General features: G+C 38.3%; 1 protein-coding gene across 3 annotated transcripts in view; it reads right to left on the reverse strand.

The window, feature by feature from the left end:
• LOC106073566 (alpha-(1,3)-fucosyltransferase C-like) overlaps positions 1 to 21352 on the reverse strand; it is a 53884-nt gene that overhangs the window by 21200 nt on the left and 11332 nt on the right. The window contains exon 1 of one of the 3 annotated variants that reach the window (XM_056041026.1): positions 9131 to 9802. The exons of 1 other annotated variant lie outside the window; for it this stretch is intronic. The gene's annotated coding sequence lies outside the window, so the exon portion shown is untranslated. Of the gene's footprint in view, positions 1 to 9130; positions 9803 to 21352 lie in introns of those variants that run through there. One more of the 3 variants, XM_056041024.1, reaches the window with a different exon arrangement.

The raw sequence follows: 21352 nt of genomic DNA on the forward strand, positions 1-21352 counted from the left end.
CGTCGTCTGAGTCATAGTGAACACAACATGAAAAATAGGACCAGACTATAGAAACAATAGGTAACTATCCAATCTTCCATGTTCATGGACTCTCCACTAGCAGAGTGGTTACCGCGTTGGCTTGAGCCACGAATTCAGGTCGTTGCCCCTGTTATTTTATTTTTATAAATGCTTTTTAATGTTAGTCTAGATCAGTGATTCCCAAAGTGGTCTGTGTGGACCCCCAGGGGCCTACTAAGACGTCCAATTGGTCTACGAAAGTGAGTTTGCGTTCCTACAAGAGAGATATTGTAAGGAAGCGTGGTCGAGAGTCTAAATACGGTTGAACTTGGCTTGGCTTCCTATGGCTACCTATGAGGGGGGCTCGGGGTTCGACACCCGACTCGAGCAGACTTGTGTTTACTGAGCGCCTAAAGGCAGCACGTAAAAGGTTCTCCCAGATACCCCCTTCCCCACAAATGAGATTGAGCACGCTATCAGCATGAAGGTAGCGCTATATAGAGGCTAGAATTTATTTATTTATTTTATTGGAGCTTCATGTCAATGGCGGATAGCTATAAATAGGTGTCTCCGGTGTTCAGTATCTAGGTAGGAGCTGTTTATAAGCCATGTAGTTCAAGAGGAACTGGATAATTATTTTTGCACTTTTTCCTACCTTATAATTAGATACTGTTATGTTCCCTTGAAGCAAAAAGTAATTTGTAATTTATTGTAAGTAGTGGCGATATTTCAACACGGTGTCCTTGCCATTGTTTAGTTTGTCTTTGTATTTCAAATTCTCCCTGGTATATTTTCTAATGCTTTTTCATTAATGTAATGTGGGTTAGGTCTCCCCCTCCCCCAAACCATTTCTATGTATTACTTTACTTGCCGTAACTATGTTTACTGTAGGTTATTGCTCTTTCTTTCTATTCTTTTTAATTCATGTTTTGCTAGATTGAATAAAAATGCATTATCTCCCCTTATGTTGTAATGAAATCAGAACTAATTAGCATCAGAAATCATTGTAATCAATTTATAAAGACTTTCGAGGTAAGTTGATTCCCTTATTTAAATATTTACACTCGAGCACTAGTTGTCCCCCTTATTTCTATATTTATACGCGAGCACCTCTTTTTACTTTAGCACTTTCCTTGTGTCATTCCTTACACATTCGCACCAATTATACTGAGCCACTAGGGTGGCAGGTGTAACTGTACATCCGGGTGTCCAAGTTGCAGTGTATGAAAATAAACTGTAACACATGTAAGGGTTTAGTTTAATAAGATAAGATAAGATAAGATAATTTTTATTGATCCAATCTAATGGAAATTCAGTTTGACTACAATTGACAAGCTTCAAATACCTCGGAGCTATTGAAATATCAGCCATTGTCTTTCCCTTTAATTACATATATGTCACACACATGACACGTGAACACACACACGAACTTACAGTCAGTTTACAGTGCAGGCAAGACTATAAAACAGACGCACAGCGAACTGACCTCCTTTGACTTAGTTAATGAGTGATAAGTATGATTAATGAAGCCCTACTTCCAAGTTATGTAGGACTAGAAGTAAAGAGATGACCTAACAAACGGTGAGAGGAACTATACCAAGAGAACCGTTTCCACGTTTTAGTGATTTCAAGAAAGCTGTCGATCGAGTATGGCATGAGGCACTCTGGGCGACAATGCAAAAGTACAACATTAATAAAAATATAATTTAAGTTATCCAGAACCTCTACAAGGATGCAACCAATGCGGTGTAAAAAGTTCCCCTTTCAGACCTTGTGGTCTATAGGGCAGATAATGTAAAGGTCATCTGTTTCTATGGCCAGTACAACTGATATTCCTTCAAAATAGAAGACAGTGATGTGTACTTCAACAATAATTTTGGGGACTGGTTTAAAACCACAGTTAGAGTAAGACAAGGCTGCCTAATCTCACCAACACTCTTCAATATCTTCCTTGAAAGGATAATGGAAAATGCTCTCGAAGGCTATGAAGGTACTGTAAGCGTTAGAGGAAAAAGAATTACTAACTTGCGTTTCGCAGATGACATTGATGGGCTAGCTGACTTGGTAATGCGCAGCATAAGGTATGCAAATAAATGCCGAAAAAAACAAACAAATTATGACCAATAGCCAACAGGGCTTTAAAAGGGGCCTCAGTTTTGGAGGTGAAAAGCTGACTAGTGTCAGCAGCTTCAAATACCTCGGAGCTATTGAACTACTGGCCCGAATTGCACAGTCCACAGCAGCCCTTTCAAAACGTAAAATAATATGGAAAGACAAAGGTAAAGTCCTCGACATCAAAATAAGACTGATGCGCTCATATGCTTGCGAGTCTTTGAAGCTGACTGCAGAGCTAGAGAGGAGGATCCTAGCAATGGAATTGAGATGCTACAGAACGATCCTAGGTATCACATTTAAAGACCGCATCGCAAACCAAGAGATAAGAATTGTATTTGTATTTTGTTTTTTTTTTTCTCACATCGACACAATTTAGGCCATGTCGTGCCCGGCAAGAGATTAGAAACAGGGTTACTGCAGCGATTAGACCCCATGATGACCTGCTAGCCATAGTAAAAAAAAAAATCCCTTTGCCATATTACAACGTCTTCGGGGCTCGCAAAGACCCTCCTTCATGGAACAGTTCCAGGAAAAAGAAGTAGAGGCAGACAGAGAAAGCGATGGGAAGACAACATAAAAGAGTGTACGGGCCTGCCATTGAAAGAGGTTCTAACTAAGGCAAAAGACAAGAGAGGAATTGAGAAAGACGGTCGACAAATCTTGCAATGTGCCCCAAATATGACAAGCTTTTAAAAATATGTGTCTTAATTGTCAGCGAGGAGATTTGTTTTGTAACTGTGCATGCATTGTAACAGCAAACGTATAATACGTTAGCGCAGTGTTTCCCTAACATTTTTTTACGGAACACTTCGCACATTCGGAGTATTTAGCGGAACACTTCGCACATTCTTAGTATTTAGCGGAACACTCCGCAAATTTAGTATTTAACGGAACACGTCGCACATACTGAGTATTTAGCGGAACACTTCGCACATCCTGAGTATTTAGCGGAACACTTCGCACATCCTGAGTATTTAGCGGAACACTTCGCACATTCTTAGTATTTAGCGGAACACTTCGCACATTCTGAGTATTTAGCGGAACACTTCGCACATCCTGAGTATTTAGCGGAACACTTCGCACATTCTTAGTATTTAGCGGAACACTTCGCACATTCTGAGTATTTAGCGGAACACTTCGCACATCCTGAGTATTTAGCGGAACACTTCGCACATTCTTAGTATTTAGCGGAACACTTCGCACATTCTTAGTATTTAGCGGAACACTTCGCACATTCTTAGTATTTAGCGGAACATTTCGCACATTCTTAGTATTTAGCGGAACACTTCGCACATTCTTAGTATTTAGCGGAACACTTCGCACATTCTTAGTATTTAGCGGAACACTTCGCACATTCTTAGTATTTAGCGGAACACTTCGCACATTCTTAGTATTTAGCGGAACACTTCGCACATTCTTAGTATTTAGCGGAACACTTCGCACATTCTTAGTATTTAGCGGAACACTTCGCACATTCTTAGTATTTAGCGGAACACTTCGCACATTCTTAGTATTTAGCGGAACACTTCGCACATTCTTAGTATTTAGCGGAACACTTCGCACATTCTTAGTATTTAGCGGAACACTTCGCACATTCTTAGTATTTAGCGGAACACTTCGCACATTCTTAGTATTTAGCGGAACACTTCGCACATTCTTAGTATTTAGCGGAACACTTCGCACATTCTTAGTATTTAGCGGAACACTTCGCACATTCTTAGTATTTAGCGGAACACTTCGCACATTCTTAGTATTTAGCGGAACACTTCGCACATTCTTAGTATTTAGCGGAACACTTCGCACATTCTGAGTATTTAGCGGAACACTTCGCACATTCTTAGTATTTAGCGGAACACTTCGCACATTCTTAGTATTTAGCGGAACACTTCGCACATTCTTAGTATTTAGCGGAACACTTCGCACATTCTTAGTATTTAGCGGAACACTTCGCACATTCTTAGTATTTAGCGGAACACTTCGCACATTCTTAGTATTTAGCGGAACACTTCGCACATTCTTAGTATTTAGCGGAACACTTCGCACATTCTTACTTGTTAGCATATAAAATGTGGCGGTGTGATGCATGAGTAGTAAAGCGTTGGCTTCCGAATCGATGGGTCCAGGGTTCGAATCTCGGTAAAGACTGGGATTTTTCTATATTTCAGGAACTTAATGGTTCCCCTGAGTCCACTCAGCTGACATTTATCGTTGAAAGCAAAGCGCTTGGTCGTTGTGCTGGCCACATGACACCCTTGTTAACCGTGGTCCACAGAAACAGATGACCATTACATCATCTGCCCTATAGATGGCAAGGCCTGGAAGAGCACCTACTACTACTACACAATATATACACACCAAAGTTTCTTTTCAACATTACGTATGAAATGAAATTCAAAAAGTTGGAATTTATTCAATGATTTAATTGTTAAGGGATCCCAAGAGTTCTTGCATCTGTTCAGGTGTCTTGTGTTTATATTGAAGGAAATAGGGAACCTGGGGGCTTCACTTGCTAGAATCCGACACTCTATATTTAGATTTGGAGACTGTTTATAAGTAGCACCTGGAACTGTTTATAAGTAATCAAAGAAACCATACATAAGTATACTTATGGGAACTAGTAGCAAGCGTGTTATTCTTCTTATTTTATTTTATATGATACAGACGTTACTTCAAAAAAGATGATTACGTCCTACGTGTCATGCATTGTGTCATGCATATTAACCAATGACTTAAATTCTGCCAAGTCGCTGGTTTTCCTGGCTAGCTCAGGCAACCCATTCCATGCTCTAATAGCACTGGGGTAGAAGGTGTATTTGTACAAATTTGTCCTAGCATATGGGATGAGGAATGTGCCTTTATCTTTGTGTCTTTCTGAGTATTTTATCAAATTTTGTTTTTGTATTTGAAGATTATGGTTCAGTGTTTTATGCATAATTGCTACTTATTAGTAGTGTATTAAATGTTTAGAGTGAACACCTAAATTATGCAAAGTTTTAAAAGCTTATTGTTGGTATACAATTGACTCTATACCTAGCATCTTGCAAATTTTTTCGTGAAGAAACACCATCACAGCGACAAATTTGAAATAGAACTTCACGACCTTTTTAAGCTTATAAAATAGTTAATTTTGTCTTTCAGACTTTGCGATCAATTGGGCAATTAATATGAAGCTCCTCTGATTCTAGGACCAACGTTTGGCAAGGGTGCCATGTGGCCAGCGCATTGCATGTCTTGTGGCTGTTTTGCTGATTAACTCAACACATTCAGTGCTTGAATGGAACTTGTAAAGATAATGAAAAGCAAAAGCAAGGTTATGTGATCTAGGTTGTAGGTTTGATCTATTAGATCTACATCTAGTGTTTATGTTGAATTACTTTTTAAAAATATATATATATATATTTCAAATTAATAGTCTAGATAACATAATAATCTTATAACGGTTGAAAATGAAGACATTATTTTTGAAACCGATGGGTCTCGAGTCTGAATATAAACACTGAAGACTGGCATTTGATCATCAAGATTTTTAGGACGACCCTGAGTCCACCCAACCATGGGCGTAGCCAGGATTTTTTTTTTGGGAGGGGGGGGGGGTGGGGGGGGAATTTCCTCCGCCCCTCCGCGCGGAAATTTTTTTTATAAATGTGTGTGTGTGTGTGTACATAATTAATCTTTATTACATTCTGACCCTTTCGGAAGACGCTTATTGTGCCCTAGAATATGTTCTTCCTGGAATTAGTGGAAAACTTGTAGACTCCCCCAGCGCGGGGCGAAGCCTAGCCGCCGAGAACTATTTCTGGTATTGAAAGCCAACAAAATGCATATTCTGAGGTATCTACAGTGCATTACCTTGCTATTAAAAAGTTTAATTTCAAAAACCTAATGTGCTATTCTCACTGACTTAGACCCTCTCGCGCCGTTCGGCGCATTTTCCGGCAAGCTGTTTCCGCAACTCTAATTATGCGTAATTCATTTTGTCGGAGAACATGTCCCGCAAAACTTCATGCGACGCTCTGTCACTACCTTACTAAGGGTTCGACTTCCAGTTCGGCATATGATTTCTTTGATTTAGAACCGATCTCTATAACTGACTACTACAATCTGTCTTAGCCATCTTTGTTGAGCCACATTTAGTGTTTTTCAATTTCGGCAGATGACTATTCACACTTTATTAATGGAGCCCAACCACTGGTAGAAATTTGTAACCTCTTGACTACGCTCTTGGAATTACATGCCTGTATTTCGCTTTAGATTTTATATCGAAAAGGAATGTTTTATCGTCAAAATCATCTATTGAGGGGTTTTAAACTAAAAAATCTCTGGAGTTTTTTTTTGTATTCAAAACCCCATTTAGCTACGGTCAGAGAATTTGGTGACTGTAGTTTGCTTTAAAATAATATTGAAGAGAGAGATTTTCAACTTAAAACGCTCTGTAGGGGAATTTTAAACTCAAAACCATCTGAAGTGGTTTTTAATTTTTTAAAAAGCCATCTGGAGGAGGGGGATTTAATCTCAAAACCCCTCATTAGCTTAGCTACGCTCAAAGAATTTGAATGTGTAATTTGCTTTTTTTTTTTTTTTTGGAAGAGGTATTTTTTAGCATCAAAACCCTCTGAAGGGAGATTTAAACTCAAACCCCCTTTGGCTACGCTCATAACATTTTGAGTGCGTGATTTGCTTTTTTTTTAATATTTAAGAGGTATTTTTCAGCTTCAAACCCCGCTGGCAGGGGGTTTTAAACTCAAAACCCCTTTGGCTACGCTCATAGATTTTACAGTGTGTTATTTGCTTTTTTTATTTTGAAGAGGTACTTTTTAGCTTCAAACCCCAACTGGAGGGGGTGATGGTTAAACTCAAATCCCCTTTGCCTACGCTCATAGAATTTTAAGTGTGTAATTTGCTTTTTTTTTATATTGAGCGGGGGTTTATCGTAATTTTTGGAGGCGGTTTTAAAGTCAAAATCTTCCTTAGCTGTTTTCTTGGAATTTGGGGATTGTCGTTTGCATTTTTTTTTAGTTTTATTTATAGAAGGGGATTTAACTGCAAAACTCCTGGTAGGGGGTTTTAAACTCAAAGCCTCTGTAGGGGGTTTTAAACTCAAATCAAAGCCGCTGTAGGGGGTTTTAAACTCAAAAACCCTGGTAGGGGATTTTTAACTCAAAACCCCCTCGGCTGTGCTGTGGTAAGTGATGATTTAGTATTAAAATCTCACCTAAAATAAACAAAATGAAAGCAAAAAAGCAGTCACTGAATTCCGTTTCCCCCCCCCCCCCCCCCCGCATTTCGGGGGGGGGGGGGTTGACCCTGGCTACACCCATGCTGCATATGATATGCAAAACAAGAAAGGCATGTATGCAGACGTGGGCTACTTAACTTGCTGTCTATAAATAGACTTAGATGCTAAGGAAATCTCAATTTATAACCACAAAAATCTACTGTGCAGTCGTAAGCTTAATAGTTATTTTAAACATTACTTTGGCTAACTTAAAGCGTTAACACTATGTGGGTCATGGCTGTTCGCGTGTTGCACGCTCTGGAGTATCGCCTTGATGGTCTCAGGTTCGAACTCTACCTGACGCACTGGCGGATTAAAAGAGGGGGGGGGGGGCGGTAGGGGCCATTTATTAAAGAAATAACACAATTTGTATACGAATTTATTAGCTCTACTATGTTGGCCGATTACGTGGGATGAGGAGGTGGCGACAATAGACATTCGTTCTTAAAGTCCAAGTGTCATATTTCTAGCCATCAATTCGTTCACTTAATTAGTAATGCTTCTCAGGTCAGTGAACGTCAAATGACATTATTGTTTCAAGACACTACGCCACTGTTTGGGGATCGCATTTAGAGACACTACATTATTAAAAGACATCTGAAGGGTGCATATGTATATCTATGAATTAGAGCGTTTAAGTCTGCAACTTTGTGGATATGAGCTAGTGTTGCTAGTGGCATGATCTTCAGGAGTAAATGGAGTAGTGAATGTTGCTTCATGAAAGTTATCATGAGATTCAGCAACGTTCCTGGCGTGTTTGTGCCATACTAGCGAAGAAATTTGTTATTTGACTTCATCTCTTGGCACTGGATTTTAGCCATTTTTTGCTTTTGATCTTTCAATTTTATTCTTTACTTTTTCCTTTAGGTTTATATTTGATTACATGTTTAACTGTTTAAATAATAATTGTGGTTTGTCATTGACTTCGTAGCTGAGAAATCCATTACTGTCACATTTTAGTAAGAGTGGGTATACAGACTGCTGCTAGCATAACTACATCATAACATGAGAGAATACTTCCTAATTTTAAGTTCAGGGTGTCGTTTTAGATTCACGCGAGTATGTTTACACTAGTTCGACTTCTATAGGACTAAAAAAAAAAAACAGGTCTTATGTTGTTTGTTAATCTCTCAGTGTGTTAAGAGGATTATTACAAAAGCACGGTAAACTGCTATAAGCCAATCCATTATTTCGGATTATGTGGCTTTAATACACAGTTAAGTAAGATCTTTATCATGTCTTTATGAACGGTAAGGTGAGGCGTATATATTGGCCTCCTTCAGTCGTAGAACGACTATATTAACTATATATATATATAAGAATTATTATGATTCTATGAGCAGGTAGGCTCCACTTGCTGTTCTCTATCTACAACCTTCTTTGTCATTTGCTACTCAGAAGTCCAGAAAAAAATGTGTAAGAAAAGAAATGTTAAACCTATTATCTGTTAGAACCGGAACTAGACTATAGCTTTTATCATAGTTGTGTTTTCGGAATGTCAATGTGTATACTAGTGACCCAACCCCAATAGGTATCTGACATCTCTTCGCGTAGAATAGGTGAATGGTCATTGTGCTGGCCACATGGCAACCTTGTTATACGTCGGCCATCCAAGCAGATGAGTAAAATCAGTGCAGCCATAAATAGCCAGGTCAGGAAGTGTTACATTCATTTGCATTAAAAGATAAGAGAACACACATACTAGATCTACATGACCTAAATAAAGCAAGATAGGCCTACCTAATTTAGGTCAATAAGAATCCATCCTTCTATCAGGAATTGAGAGAATCATTATTTGCATAATAATGAAGTGGTCCATGTACATGAATCAGTAAATTTTTTGTTTGAATCCATACAGCAGGGTAGTCACCATCCTTCATCTCCTTGCCTTTCACAAAAAAAAAACAACTAAACAACACAATTCTGGCAAGCAGACGTGATCACAGCACACTAGGCCTATAACATTTCTTTCAGCGCATGAAATACTCATCCATGAGAGATAGAGACCTCGCCACCTGCCTCGAACGGAATACACGCTTTAGCTCGCAGTATCAAAGGTCACGGGCTGGCAAGACACATGACGAAATGTCTAGTCAAACCAGTCAATGGTTTGCATATGATGTACGCGTTTGCGTCGTTATTGTTTATCACTTACGGCACTTTGAACATTTTTAAATAAATTATCACGAGAGAGGGGAAGAGAGAGAGGCGTGCTGATGAGAGATAGACGAGGCGCGGGAAAGCCCGTGTCGGTCGAATCAGACGAGAAGCTTGTTTGCGCGTTCAGAAGAAGACTATCGATTGATAGCCATTTTTAGCGGCCCCCGAAAGGGGGAAAAGACGCTATTAGTTTTGTGCGAAATGTCTGTCCGTCTGTCCGCCCGTCCCGTTTAGATCTCGTAAACTAAAAAAGATATTGAAAATCCGACATCACAATATTTTAGACCATTCAAAGTTCTGATACAACGGCTACTTTTTTTATTCTGAAAGCGAAAAATCTAATTTTTAAAATCAGTTAGTTTTTTTTAAGAGAAAAAGCTAATTAGTATGCATTATAATTTAGACCTAATTTAAAACGAATAGTAATCTTGTAAATTTCATTTTCCTAACCATTTATTTTTATTGAAGAATATCATTTTGGAGGATTCGAATAAGAGATTGAGCCTTTTCAAAACAATTAGATCAATTATAAGACATCAGTTAGGCCAGGGGAGTCGCGGTGGCTGAGCGGTAAAGCGCTGGGTTCGAATCCTGGTGAAGACTGGGATTTTCAACTTTGGAATCTTTGGGAGCCTCTGAGTCCACTCATCTCTAATGGGTACCTGACATTAGTTGGGGAAAAGTATAGGCGGTTGGTCGTTGTGCTGGCTACGTTACACCCTCGTTAACCGTAGGCCACAAAAACAGATGAACTTTACATCATCTGCCACAAGATCTAAAAGGGGAACTAGTTAGGCCAGGTTGACATCTAAATTTACATTCACTTTCACCTATTCTTTGATCCGCTGGAACCGTTGAGGCACTACACAAGATCTGTTAACCTTCTTTATTCATTCTTATCTCTCATTTGTCTTTGAAATAATTTCATTAGGATGTTCTTTCTGAAAATATTGAAGCCTGCCTGGGTGGACCACTTCGGGGGCCGATTTTGAGTTTGTGTTTCCACACAGACTGTCTTTTGTAACCTTGTTTTATTTCTCTCAGTTCCTTTTAAATCATTAATTCCTGATTATTAGCAGATTGTCGATGTAGAATTCTAGACGTTCTTTAATCTCATAGACGTAACCAGAGGAGGGAAAGTCACTATATAATAGTGCTGTTTGAGAGCCGAAAATATCTGAATATTTGTATTAATATCTCTTAATATAACGGCACACAATCGGCAGTGGCGTCACTAGGCAGGTGCGGGTAGGGGTGAGGTCCGCACCGGGTGACACCCACCTGGGGGGGGGGGGGGTGACACCCAAGTGGAAAAGAATTGTACTTTGAAAAAAAACAGACAACTTAGACGAAAATTAGTGATTAGCTAGAAACCGAAACATACTTTGATTTATATATTTTAATTTACTTTATTTTTGGTAGGCCTACAAATGTCCAAAATGCTAAGTGTTGAAAATTGGGACGCAAAGGTTGTCTTTCGTCAAAGGACAAAAAGTCGGTTGTATTTGCATTACAATTCGTTCATATTTTATTATTAATCACGTAAAAACGTCTTTAATGCCAATATAACAATAAAAATTCTTATAACTAGAAACTTTCCCTATTAACTACAAGATCGATTCAATTGTTGTTTTTTAAATTAATAATTTTCCATGCGTCTTCAACAACGCGATCTAAGAGCCTTCTACCTTCTTAGGGCTACATGCCCTCTTGCTAAACACGAATAGGATGAAATGACGACCAAGCCCATTATGCATGTTATACTGCAATGTTTCTCAAACTAGGGGGGGGGGGGGGCCGGCTCTTTAGTAGGGGAGGTGACTATTTGCCATATTTTTAACACATTTATGCAAACGGTTTTTGATTTTTGTAAAAAAAAAATATATTTTGTTACATTTGTATTGCTAAGTTATGTAAGTTCTGTCATACTAACTACTACCTGTACACGAAAAAAAATGTTTACTTTTTTTAAAGAGAAAAAAACTATTTTGTATGCATATAAGTTGGACATAATTTAAAACAACAATTAATAAGTAATTTTTTATATTATCGCGTGAACTTGCTGTGATGTAGTATTTACATAGAACATTTGACTAAAGGGGAATTTTTTAACTTTTTTTTACGAAATGTTTTTTTTTTTTAAGAATTAGAGATTGACCATTTACAAAGCAATTAGATCAATTAAATATTCATTTTAAGACATCAGTTTAACTTCACATTCACTTGCACCTATCCTTTGGTTTGCTGGACCACTGGGGCACCACACAAGATCTGTCAACCTTCTTTCTCCATTCTTCTCTGTCATTTGTCTTTGATCGAACTTAATTCTGATGTTCTATCTGAAAATATTGATACCTGCCTTTTTACCTGCCTGGGTGGCAGGGCCGGTCTTAAGCCACTGCAACCTACGCGGCCGCAGTGGGCCCCGCGCTTTCATAGGCCCCGCGCTAAGTATATATGTAATTGCATAATGATGCAAAATATACGAAAAAGTAGTGGAAATTATTTTTAAAATCTCCCGAAAATTAGACAAAATTGTTATATGGAAAAAAAAAATCTTATGCGAAAAAAAAAAAGCATTGTCAGCTTTCATATTTAAATAAAAATATAATAATAGTGCGAATTTTACCTGAAACAAAAATTCCAATAGAACTAGAATAAGTTTTTAAAACGATCAAATCCCGAAAGTGAGAACATAATCACTAGTGAGACAGCTGAAACAGATTCTATGAAGAATGCAAAAACTGCAGTGGTGAATGTCGTAAGAGAAGAAGAAAATGATGTAACACTAACAACTGATCAACATGTCGTAGGTAATGAAGACAATAATGTAACAACTGATCAACATGTAGTTATAGATAATGAGCTTAATGTGTTCGATTCATTGAGAAATCTGGATTATCCTGCCATGTGTCTAGAAAAAATGGAAAGATATTGTATTGACTATTTATTACAAAAAGCTCCACCTGAGATTACTTTGGAGAATTTTCCGAAAAATAAGGATGGTAGACATTTTTCTTAAGTGCATTTCAAACCAAACCTGAGTAATGGTGAAAGTGTTTTGCGTCCTTGGCTGATATATTCTGGGTCAGCAGACAAGATCTATTGTTTCTACTGTCGTCTACTGAAAAAAACAAAAAGGTCCTTTTTAAATGACGGATTAGACCAGTGGCAAAGCTGTACCACAAGGCTAACAGAGAAAGAAAAATCGCAAAGGCATTTAGACGCCATGACCAGCTGCTGTGAAGCTGGAGCAAGACTAAGTAAAAAAAAAACCGGCATTGAAAAAGTTCACCAGGAGATGCTTTATTCTGAGACTAAACGTTGGAATAGTTGCAATTGTACGATTTCTAACTAAGCGCAATTTAGCTTTCAGAGGGACCATTGAAAGACTTAAAGAGCCAAGTAATGGGAATTTCCTGGTCTAGTAGAATTACTCGCAAAGTTTGATCCAGTAACGGGGGAACAACTTCGAGTTACCAATGCAGAAATTTATGATCGTTACCTGGGAAAGAAGATTCAAAACGAACTCATTACTGTAGTAGCTGATGCTGTTGTGCAATCTATCCTTCGAGACATCAAGAATGCAGTGATATTGGATTGTACTCCAGACATAAGTCACAACGAGCAGATGTTATCGGAATCTCTCAGATAATGGTTAATGTGAAAGAGCTTGTGGTTGTGTATGAACGTTTTAAGTTTCTTCCTGTTGTTTCTTCTTGTGATAGCGAAAAGAAGTTGGCTGGAAACATGGATGTTGTTGCAATCTTTCCAGCCAAAAGTCAAAGGAAAAGGCAGTATGATAAATCTGTGGAAAATTTCACACATCGAAAAGCTGAAGTTGGCTACAGGATAAAATGTTTCAACAGAATTGTGAACACTGCAATTTACTCCTTGCAGCTGAGATTTGAACTGTAACTGTGGCATCTTGTGAAAGAAGTTTCTCGCGTCCTATACTAATCGAGAATTACTTAAGGTCAACAATTCACGAAGAGAGATTGAACAATGTGGCAATTCTTGCTAATGAGCGTGATCTATGTAGGAAACAGACTTTTGATGATCTACTGTATGACTTCGCTACACCCAAGGCTTGTAAAGTAAAGTTAATTTGATCGTGATTTTGTACTTAGTTAAGAATGTATAAAATGCAAAGACGAATTTATTTTTTAATACAAAATCTTAATTTGTACTTATTATCCTTATCCATACACAGAATAGGCCCCGCGCAATTCGTTTCACATAGGGCCCCGCAATTGCTAGGACCGGCCCTGCTGGGTGGACCACTTTTGAGTGGCCGAATTTGAGTTTGTGTTTCCACAAAAACTTTCTTTGTAACATTGTTAGAACTTGAATGAATAGTGCCTTCTGATCGCATGAAAATAATTCAATATCGTTACATCCTTGCCTGTTATATTGTAATCTTTTTTTACACGATGTCTGCCTACTACGAGATTAAAAGCGCTGTGTAGACGCCAGAAAAAAAAAAGAATTATAAAACCCAAAACGCAAGAAGGCGCCATGCCAAGCTTCCCCTAGATCTTTACGCTTAAGGGAAAGGAGGGGGTGGGGGGGAATTGATTCCTCTCTTATGCTATTTCCAGGAAGAATTTTTTTTGAAGTCTACAAAAATTATCTACAAATCAACATTTACGAAACCAAAGGCTCGACGGACTAGCTTTTAATGAACACTCACTTCATATATTTCGATTCTAAACATAACGTGAATATTTTATAAAAAATTTACCGAAAATTGTATCCTAATTATATGTCTTTAAGTAACTTTTCTTTTTTATTCTTAAAAGCCTTCTGAAACCCATTGTTGGAGCCTTCATCGGTTTTCCCATTTAGATACATACATGGGGAGCGATAATACAAAATGTCTAGGGAAAAACAAGAGGAAAAAGTTTGAGAAGCTCTGTTCATTTTCCTCGAATGTTTCTCACACATCAAATTCGGCCCGTGCACCGCTTCTTAATTTATTTTCTTTAAGCTGCGATTTCTTACTAGGAGAAATTGTGCTATTTAAAACCGAAGAAAATATGTTTCTTAAGTTCAGAAACACTGAAAAAAGGTTATCCAATAAATGACTAAGGGGGCGGCGAACAATTGTTTGTCTAGATTCTAAAATAATTTTAGATGGTAGTAAAAGTTTGAATAAGGTTAGCATAATGTTTTAAAACAGTTTCCGTAATGTGTAAAAGACTTCAAAGTCTAAGAAAGAAAACATGTTCAGTTAATGTAAATTCTATTTCTTATATAATAAACTTACATTTTAATATATTGGTACGAATCTCACTATCCAGGCTCTCTGCAAACTGCACCATACACCACCAACTTAAAGAACTTGACAACTCAGGGCTCCAAAGTAACGTAATAGTTTAATGTCGATAAATAACAGCCAATACTGTACAATTGGCAACACGTACACTGTACAAATATCTCTCCGATAACACCGTTCCGCCGTATCAACTCTTGCACTGGCCTCAACGTCTCGTTCCGGGTTTGCACTGGGTTCAACAGTTCAGGACTGACTTCACACACTAGGCTCGTTGTGTCGGACTCGATCGCAGACCAAGATCAAGACGCCAGCCGTCTCAACTGTACTTGACAGTACTCCGCACTGAACCGTCGTAATGCTCCGTACAGAACCACACCGCTGAACTGTGCTGTAGTCGACCGGACTGTAGTGAACCGGGCTCTGAACCCCTGCCGTGAACCGACTTGACTGCGACACCTCCGCTCTTATATAGAGTCCCTACTGGCCTTCTCGAACCGGACAGAACGCCGCTCCACGTTTCTAGGTGGTCAGATGACTACAACTCTCGTGACGCTCCTTGAGCTCTGTTCACGACGGCGATCCTTCCCGAACCATCCTGTTGACAAACGACTCGGCTGACCGTCGTAACTCGTCACGGTTGACCGCTCGTCTAGCGCTGGCCTGGGGCGATTTGCGTCGTCTGACTACACTCACACCACTACCCCCATCTGTGCCACCACCAGGTTTATAACAATATGTAGTAACCATGGATAAAATGTCATAATCAATCATAATTAAAATAGAATAGATACTCATTTTACATTTTTGTAACAATATTGGGAAATGTTTGGAGACTGTTGTTTGGGAGGGGGGTGACACCCTGAGCCTACCGCACCGGGTGACACCCACCCTAGTGACGCCACTGACACTCGGAGCTGTTATTTATACACTTAGATGACACAACATTAGTTGAAGCTTAATTATTTCAAACGCAATCTACACAAAAAGATTATAAATTCAAATTAAAAATAATAGGGATAAATTATTTAAAAAAACTGAATAATGATTACACTATGTTTTAATTGGCTGACACTTCTAAAGTAGCCTACGACAGGCCGGTAGAACTAAACTAATCAGCCAACCCCGATATGCCTCTCCATGTTCTTTCTTTTATACGACATGTATTTGAAAAAGACCTTTCCAAAAACACTTCCATCGGACATTGTTTGATGTTGGTCAGATGGACGTAATGACCAAACAGCCAAATGGTCAAGGACTCAAGTTGAAAATATGCTCGTAAAGACTTACTTTCTTTAAGACCTGTCCTGTTGACCAAATGCACAGTCGAGAGTGACATTATTCGTCTTTTGCTATAGGTTGCAAGTAAATTTTATCACATTGTAAGATAAGATAAGACCATCTCTTCGTTTCCGAAGATTAAGGGTGAGTGCAGTATTTCACGTGATCACCCAAACTCAGCTGCTACCTGCATATTTTGCCACATATACTGCAGACAAAGCCTGAGGTTTATTTAAGTCTTCTTGTTATTTTTGTCTTATACAAGGACTTTTCTTTGGATCTCAAATGTTTGTCCCGAGACCTTCGTGAGAGTTTAGCAGCTGTCTCTTCCAGAGGCCGTATGGTGTCTGCTGCTTTCCTCTATGCCAGTGAGGACGAAAAAGCACCTGAGTAAATCGTAATAATACTGTTACGCCGTCTTCTTTTAAAGTCGCCAAAAAAGATCGCCTTTGGCATGCGTTCATCCGAGACCAATCATTATAGAAGCCTGAACGCTAACCTTCAACAAAACAACCTGTGGGCAGTTTAGATCACAGGTCTGTGCGACGTGGCAACGAGCCATTGGTCTAAACTGCCCACAGGTTGTGACGTTGCTGTTCAGTGTTTAGGCCCTCTGTAAGGAATGGTCTCGGTTCATCCACCTTATTTGAGGACGAAAGAAAGCGACAAAGTTTCATTTGTCGACCACTTACCTATATGTAAATGTGATGTAGAAACGTCGCCACAACTACGGCTCCCTAAAATATTTGTCAACCACTTACCTATATGTAAATGTGCTGTAGAAAAGCACAACGTCGCCACAACTACGGCTCCCTAAAATATTTGTCAACCACTTACCTATATGTAAATGTGCTGTAGAAAAGCACAACGTCGCCACAACTACGGCTCCCTAAAATATTTGTCAACCACTTACCTATATGTAAATGTGCTGTAGAAAAGCACAACGTCGCCACAACTACGGCTCCCTAAAATATTTGTCAACCACTTACCTATATGTAAATGTGCTGTAGAAAAGCACAACGTCGCCACAACTACGGCTCCCTAAAATATTTGTCAACCACTTACCTATATGTAAATGTGCTGTAGAAAAGCACAACGTCGCCACAACTACGGCTCCCTAAAATATTTGTCAACCACTTACCTATATGTAAATGTGCTGTAGAAAAGCACAACGTCGCCACAACTACGGCTCCCTAAAATATTTGTCAACCACTTACCTATATGTAAATGTGCTGTAGAAAAGCACAACGTCGCCACAACTACGGCTCCCTAAAATATTTGTCAACCACTTACCTATATGTAAATGTGCTGTAGAAAAGCACAACGTCGCCACAACTACGGCTCCCTAAAATATTTGTCAACCACTTACCTATATGTAAATGTGCTGTAGAAAAGCACAACGTCGCCACAACTACGGCTCCCTAAAATATTTGTCAACCACTTACCTATATGTAAATGTGCTGTAGAAAAGCACAACGTCGCCACAACTACGGCTCCCTAAAATATTTGTCAACCACTTACCTATATGTAAATGTGCTGTAGAAAAGCACAACGTCGCCACAACTACGGCTCCCTAAAATATTTGTCAACCACTTACCTATATGTAAATGTGATGTAGAAAAGCACAACGTCGCCACAACTACGGCTCCCTAAAATATTTGTCAACCACTTACCTATATGTAAATGTGCTGTAGAAAAGCACAACGTCGCCACAACTACGGCTCCCTAAAATATTTGTCAACCACTTACCTATATGTAAATGTGCTGTAGAAAAGCACAACGTCGCCACAACTACGGCTCCCTAAAATATTTTCAAAACAGCTCCCCGACCCCATTTTGTACATTTAGAAGCAAAAAGACTTTATTTTTAAAGTTACAATAAATGTGAATGACATTGGTATTTTTTTTGTTAAAGTTACAATAAATGTGAATGACATTGGTATTTTTTTTGTTAAAGTTACAATAAATGGGAATGACATTGGTATTTTTTTTTTGTTAAAGTTACAATAAATGGGAATGACATTGGTATTTTTTTTTTGTTAAAGTTACAATAAATGGGAATGACATTGGTATTTTTTTTTTGTTAAAGTTACAATAAATGTGAATGACATTGGTATTTTTTTTTGTTAAAGTTACAATAAATGGGAATGACATTGGTATTTTTTTTTTGTTAAAGTTACAATAAATGGGAATGACATTGGTATTTTTTTTGTTAAAGTTACAATAAATGGGAATGACATTGGTATTTTTTTTGTTAAAGTTACAATAAATGGGAATGACATTGGTATTTTTTTTGTTAAAGTTACAATAAATGGGAATGACATTGGTATTTTTTTTGTTAAAGTTACAATAAATGGGAATGACATTGGTATTTTTTTTGTTAAAGTTACAATAAATGTGAATGACATTGGTATTGCCAGGGTACTCTTGCTGGATCACCCTTTCTTCGGTTTCTTTTGTTCAGTCTTTCCTACTCGGTCAATCATGACCGTAAAGCCTTTATGTCAATAGGGTTAAAGCTGCTAAATCTATAGCCAACCCCGCGAATAAGCTCCTGAGAACATATGAAGGGAAATATGTTGTAGAAAGCCACGTGCGAAGATGTTTGTGCGCTATAAATGGAGTTTGAATATAAGAATTTTTTGTTATGAATATTGACCTACTTTCCGTTCACTAGTAAGGTCATTGAATAGTATTGACAGGAATTTGGTGTTAAGGGAATGAAGCTGGCGCACCTGGGGGCGGGGTGGGGGACAGCAAAACTGATATTGTCAGGACTTTGGTTTGATGAGTACGTAGAGGGCACACCTGAGCAGGATGGGGGGGGGGGACGAAACTGAGGTGAGAATAATAGCATTAAGGGAGGGAGAGAAAAAAAAAAGAAAAGGTAAAAAAAAAAAAAAGAATTATTTTGTTTTTATTTATAATTTATTTCAAAAAAATTCGGCTAAAAAATATCCCGTTGTCTTGTAATCTTCGTTTTATTGTAAAAAAAAAAGAATAGAAAAATTTCGTCTTGCTATAATTTTTTTTTTTTTACAAAGCTTACATCAACTCAATCTGTCTGCTTGGTAAAAAGTTTGTACACGTTATTTCTCTGACACCCAATCTCGAATCAAGCTGACATTGTGCACATTTTTTTTCTTTTACCTGACAACATGAGAATCAATTTTTTAAAAATCAACTAATTACTTAATTAAATACTGGTGATAATTATTTTGTTTTCGTATCTCGAACAAGGGAAAGAAACAGTATTTGACTGAAGTGGTGGAATAAGCTGAATTAGTCCCCTATATAGGTCGCCGCTCGAAATTGAAACAAACAATACATAACTATACAATCTTCACAAGCGAAGTGGTTAGCACGTCTGCCCTAGGAGGCGCGAGCCACGGGTTTCGAAATGAGGTCGTTCTCTTTTCCTTTTTTTTTTTTTTTTACATTTTTAAAAAATGTTTTTAAAAACCAATTACGGTAAAATACACCCAGAAATCCCTTTCTTTACCCCCCCCCCCTCCCCCCACTTTCACAGCGTATTGAGAAAGCTAAAAGTATGCAACAGCCTTAAACAAAAACAATTGGTAAAAATGTGGTCTCGGCTGTCCAGGGCTCGAAACCCGCCCGCTGCCATCCCCCGAGGTTTGGGCTAGGTTATAATTCTCTTCAAAATATGAAGAAACATCCGAAACACGTTAAACGTTTACAAACATCGCTGGCCAGCCACACCCCAAGTGTTCAAAACAGTGTGTTCCCGAAAAGTCCTTCCTCGTCACTCTTGGCCGTACCTCAGGGCACATGTAATTTGGGTAAATTGGAGTTTTGACTGGTCTGGATCTATGTTTTTTTTGGGATTGTTTTTTTTTTTTAGAAGTAGGGCCTATATCACATGATTGAGCAAATAATGATACTATATTGCACGCAATTACTTTTGACAATTTGTTCTATTTCTGTACAAAGATTAAAAAAAAAGGTTGTATACATTAATACTTGGAAATTGAAACTCCTAAATACATTAATACTTAGTAAATGAAACTCTTAAATGCATTAATACTTGCTAAACGAAACTCTAAAATACAATAATAATAATAAAATACAATAATACTTGGTAAATTAACTCTAAAATACAATAATAATAATAAAATACAATAATACTTGGTAAATTAAACTCTTAAATACATTAATACTTGATAATAGAAATTCTAAAACACAATAATAATAATAAAATACAATAATACTTGGTTAATGTTTTTGTATGTTTAACATGTTTCGGACGTGCCTTCAAAATGAAAGATTATTACATCTTAGCCTAAACCTTTTGCAGGGCATGGGCTATGGGGGAGGGAGGGGGGGGGCAATTTTTTGAACCTGGGAACGACGAGACGACAGCCCAGAGAGCAAGCCACACAACCAGGCAGCCATCCAACATTCGGTCTTATGTCAACGGATATTACCAGATGAGATGGCACACATCTTTTTGAAAGATGCCGGACAGCGGACACACCAGTGGCTTAAGACCCTTCCTCGCACCAACTTTAGTTTGATGGTCCAACCCAACTTGGCTCTCTACAAGTAAACAAAGGACTAACGTTCTTGTATGCTCTACTCTCAGTGGCGAATTTAGACTCGAAAAGGTCTTGAGCTATTTGAGATATAGAGCTCTTTGGGACCCTTTATAAGTCCAGGTATTATTAATCAGTGTTAAATATATCTTGTGGGCCCTAAGCTAGAGCTTGTGTCAATATGTCAATCTACTCGTGGCGTGGCAATTGCAGAAAGACTTTTCAAATATAGCCTGACTTACTTTACAGAGAAACTGGACTACTTAATCCACAAGACATCGGGTTATACCACGCATGTTATGTAACGCTGAATTTTAACTAAAGAGTGTTGTTGGCATCCTTCAGTCGTAGAACGAAAATGGTTCATCTCGAACACTTTTTCGTGTGACTGTGGAGCCCTATTTTGGAGAGACACTCCCGTACACAAATATTGCAAGTTAAGGTGGTAGAGGAGCTGGCTATTTTTCGCATAGCACGCTTTTGTTCCAGAGCTGAGGCCCATGTTTTTCACTGTCCGTGGCTTTTTTGGTCTGTCTCTCTCTGTTGTGAACTCCTTGCTTGGCTCAGACGTGACACATAAACTTCTCTCAATCATTCAAAGAGACGCCAGAGTTGAATTCATAACAGAATAGAACTTTAATAAATGTAATCAGGATAACTGTAGTTGTAGGCAACGCATCCAATGTTAAC

This window comes from Biomphalaria glabrata, chromosome 9, assembly GCF_947242115.1.
Source record: "Biomphalaria glabrata chromosome 9, xgBioGlab47.1, whole genome shotgun sequence".
In the NCBI taxonomy this organism is placed as follows: Eukaryota; Metazoa; Mollusca; class Gastropoda; family Planorbidae; genus Biomphalaria; species Biomphalaria glabrata.